The sequence below is a fragment of the Globicephala melas genome, chromosome 15, assembly GCF_963455315.2.
Source record: "Globicephala melas chromosome 15, mGloMel1.2, whole genome shotgun sequence".
Taxonomy (NCBI): Eukaryota; Metazoa; Chordata; class Mammalia; order Artiodactyla; family Delphinidae; genus Globicephala; species Globicephala melas.
This window is the reverse complement of record NC_083328.1, coordinates 74,536,846-74,540,853: the sequence shown is the minus strand read 5'-3', so window position 1 is coordinate 74,540,853 and position 4,008 is coordinate 74,536,846. Positions and strand designations below refer to the sequence as shown.

Below are 4,008 nucleotides of genomic sequence, written 5' to 3'. Positions count from 1 at the left end.
ACTCAAGGGACTTGGAGTCAACATCAGGAATCAGATTAGAAGGTACAAAGTCAAAAAAACCCACAATGGAATCCTATCTTCCTAAGATTAGTCAGATCAAGTATCTGGGACAGAGTAGGGAAGTTAAAGTGAAACCAGATTAGCCCTATGTCACTAGTCTGTTTGGAACTTTCCATGTTTAAACATTAAAATTTTAAGTTTAATATTAAAAGCTCTCTCTGCCCCTAGAGCTTTTTACCTTAAGTATCATTTGGTTCAAGGTCTCTATCTCCAATGACCAAATACAACAGTATTTTGATTCAAAGGATTTTATTTTCTTTCTCCAGATAGGAAGGCTACAAAGTTAGAAATTTTTATCTAAGTTTAATATAATACTTGATTCTTCAAAACAGCCAGAGGCTTTTCAGCTCTGGACACTCGGGTTACACAGCAACCTTATGAGACTGATTCAACTGGAACCTTCATGCTTTCTCAGTAAACAGGGTCATCTTTTTCCAAGAGACCTTGCATTCCAACTCCACAGTTGAGAAACTCCTTAAAAGAAAAAAGATACATCACGATCAGGACTTCATTCTGATGTAAACTGATATAAACAGCTACTTGTTTGGGATGTGGAAGTATCTAGACTTCAGGAACTAGGTGGATGTTGAATTAAGTACCAGACCGAGGAGAGACTTCCAACCTCTCGAGTCTGGCACCTCACTGAAGTCTGTGTTGTTCCTGATAATGTCAAAATGTTCATCATCAATCTACAGCCTTTCTAGGTACAGTAAATTGAGGTAAGGGAGACAAACCCAGGACCACACCAAAAGTTATGTTGATTCTAGAGGGACTTAACACAAATGAAACTCATTCAAAAGATACTTTAGGGACAAATGGGGGCATCTGAAATATCAAGTGGATAAGCAGACATTAGGGATACAAAGTGTTATTTGTTTAAAAAGAAAGGAGGCAGGAGATAGAGACTGCCTGTCTCCTTGGCTTGCTCACTGTGATGCAGCAAGCCACTGTGTTCCTTACCCATGGGGTAAGGAACTGAGGTTGGCCTCCAGCTAACAGTGTGAAGAATTCAACCTTTCAAAAAAAAATTACAACCAATTTCAATCTCAACTCAAAAGATGGCTTGGAGCTCCTCATCTCGTATTATCTGCCAAGGCAGAATTAAGTTTTCATTTAATTTTTCCCCCTTTCTTAGGGAAAGACCTGGTAGTACCAATAGGTCAACAGTACTGCCAAGGACACGATCTTCCCCTCCTGTTTTGCCCAACTTGGAACTGGGTACTCAAGTTACTCCCAAGTGGGCAAACCCAACACCTCTCTACCCTGAGCACATTTAGTAATCATTTTACTAAGGAGGGGTTAACACCTAGATAACAATTTGCAGAAACCTCACCTGTTACAGGACAGACTGAACCAAGCTGAGATCAGGCTGCAATCAACCTACTTACGCCCTGACGCACAAAGGGCTCTGGTCCTGTAGGAAGTTAACAGATGAAGCCAAGATAAATGACTTGAATGATGGAGGAGGGAAAAACCCCATAAGGCAAGCCCAATTCCCACTAAAAAAAGCCCCACAGAAAGTAGTCTGTTGGTGGTTAAGCAGAAAACAGATAAACAGAAGTTATCTTTGTGGCCAATGCATCAGACAAAACTGGCTAATAGTTCAGTTAGATCAACAGGGTCGATCTGACGGGGAAAAAAGTTAAAGTCATCAGCTGCAATGGCCATACGAGTCACAGAAAGTAGAAAGCAATGGGGATAACCTTTCAAAGAAAAGCAGTTAATAATGGACGTGACTTACCAATTCTCTCCCAATCCTGGATCCATCATGGTCCATTCAAAGTCTGCTTTCTGCCAACAGTGAACCTGAGATGAAAACAGAAACATGACCGCCAGTCAGCTAGATACCCAAAGGAGTGGGGGACAGAGGAGATGCTCAAACTGGCGTATCAGACAGAAACTGGCTTAGAGAAGTTAGATCAACATGGTCGATCTGTCGGGGAAAAAAGTTCAGTCATCATTTATGCCAGCAGGAAGCTTTTCGCCTCTACAGAAAGAACCCTGGGGACTTCCCTGGTGGTGCAGTAGTTAAGGATCCGCCTGCCATTGCAGGGTACATGGGTTCAAGCCCTGGTTCGGGAAGATCCCACATTCCGCGGAGCAACTAAGCCCTTGTGCCACAACTACTGAAGCCCACATACCTACAGCCTGAGCACCGCAATGAAGAGCAGCCCCCGCTTGCCCCAACTAGAGAAAGCCCGTGCGCAGCAACGGAACGCCCAATGAAAGAAGGGAGGGAGGGAAGGAAGGAAGGAGGGAGGGAAGGAAGGAAGAAAAAAAGAAAGAACCCTGAACTAGGAATAAGATTTGGTTCGTCTGTTTCTCTACCTTCGACTTCATGCAGTATTTCAGCACTTCTGTGTCCTGTTCTCGGCAATAAGATAGTAGCTAAGACAAATACCTCTGACTTCTGTGCTTACATTTGATAGAGGCCAGCGTGGCTGGCAAGAATTGTGGGGAAATGGCTGGGTTTTACTTAGGTGACTGCAGGGTTTCGACTATGTGTTAGGATGTTACACTTTAATGCAAGATGTCATCACTTAAAACGCGACTTAATACTCTGGGACAGCAAGGTTTAAGGAACACTTCGTCCAAGAAGTCCCACCCTTAAAGTGCATTTCTGGACTCAGTTAAGTTAAGGAGTTGGTAATTAAAGCAAATAGGCCAACAGAAACACATTTGGCTTTCCTTAAAAATGTCATCACACCTAAATGGGAAGGAAATCTGAAAAGAGGGGATATATGTATACATGTAACTGATTCACTTTGCTGTACAGCAGAAACTAACACAACATTGTAAAGCAACTCTACGCCAATAGAAATTTTTAAAAAATGTCATCACATTATCCATCCACTTGGAAGCTTAAGTATAAAAGAAAGCTGTTTATTAAGAAACAAGTGAAGGAATGGCATCTGAAAATGTGCCTTAAACAGCATTACAAAGACATTTAAAATTTAACACCTATTCACTTTCAAGAGATAATTCACTTATTTCACTTTGTAATAAGATATGTTTTTGTGAATTATAATAAAACCAAGCACCCAGAACACCTCAAAGAAAACCTAGTAACTAAAATATGCTAATTGGCTGCCCTTAATCATCTTTTCTTTCCCTCCAAGCTGCCTAGCAAACTAAGAGGCTCCTTAGAGCATGCGTTTCTTACAATAGGCCAAAAGACAAATGCTTACTCCAGAGGTCAGGAGATTGAAGGTTGTTCATGTCTACACGTGGTTTCCTTGAAGGCCCAGCAGGGACCCCTTCCTCCAAGATCCATTCTGTATGCTGTGATCGCGCAAACCTGCGAACCAACAAAGAAAGGTCATCAAGCGCCATCTTCCCACAGTCGGAAGACAACATGGCAGCGCCTTTTGAGGCCGGTGTCTCAGAACTAACTGGCAAGTATTCAAAGACATCAGCATTGTCGATCTGATGGGGAAAAAAGTGAAGTCATCATTTACACCAGCCGAAGACTCCTCAGGCCCGAGCACAAGGCGCGGGCTTTTCCAGCTCTAACTGATCTCCCCAAAGGCGCTGAGGCCTATTTAGAGTCAGAGCAGAGGCAACCACGAGGAGAGGGGGCCACCGGTAGGGGCGACCGCACAAAAAAGGGAAAAAGAGGCACAGAGATCTCGAAGCGAGGTTTCCACTCACCACATACAGTAGTAAACCCTGGTTGCCGGGATGGGACGACACGGGAGGAGAAACAGAGGAGCTACGGCGAAGAACGGACAGCACCGAGGACGGAAAAGAACAAGCAGCTCCAAAGCCTCCCTTATATAACCAGAGGGGACTCACGCCTGCGCACTGGGCCCGAGGCGCTTCCTCCCCGCCCCCCAAGCCGCGCCACGCGAGGCCCTCTGGGAAATGTAGTCGCCGCGCCGCCCAGGCGGAGGAGGCCTAATGGTTGTCAAGGCGACACTAGCCCCGCCCCTTCCCGGTACACACGAG

General features: G+C 44.5%; 1 long non-coding RNA gene and 3 other non-coding genes across 4 annotated transcripts; all 4 read right to left on the bottom strand.

The window, feature by feature from the left end:
• Positions 1–292: 292 nt before the first annotated feature.
• LOC115843203 (uncharacterized) lies at positions 293–3,866 on the bottom strand. Its single transcript, XR_004035655.2, has 5 exons — positions 3,712–3,866; positions 3,249–3,358; positions 1,802–1,866; positions 1,394–1,474; positions 293–534 (listed from the first exon to the last, which is right to left on the bottom strand). It is a non-coding gene; the product is annotated as an uncharacterized lncRNA (long non-coding RNA).
• LOC115843278 (small nucleolar SNORD12/SNORD106) lies at positions 1,633–1,725 on the bottom strand. Its single transcript, XR_004035700.2, has one exon. It is a non-coding gene; the product is annotated as a small nucleolar SNORD12/SNORD106 (small nucleolar RNA).
• LOC115843280 (small nucleolar SNORD12/SNORD106) lies at positions 1,941–2,031 on the bottom strand. The gene has a single exon (XR_004035702.2). It is a non-coding gene; the product is annotated as a small nucleolar SNORD12/SNORD106 (small nucleolar RNA).
• On the bottom strand, positions 3,434–3,524 carry LOC115843279 (small nucleolar SNORD12/SNORD106). The gene has a single exon (XR_004035701.1). It is a non-coding gene; the product is annotated as a small nucleolar SNORD12/SNORD106 (small nucleolar RNA).
• Positions 3,867–4,008: the final 142 nt, after the last annotated feature.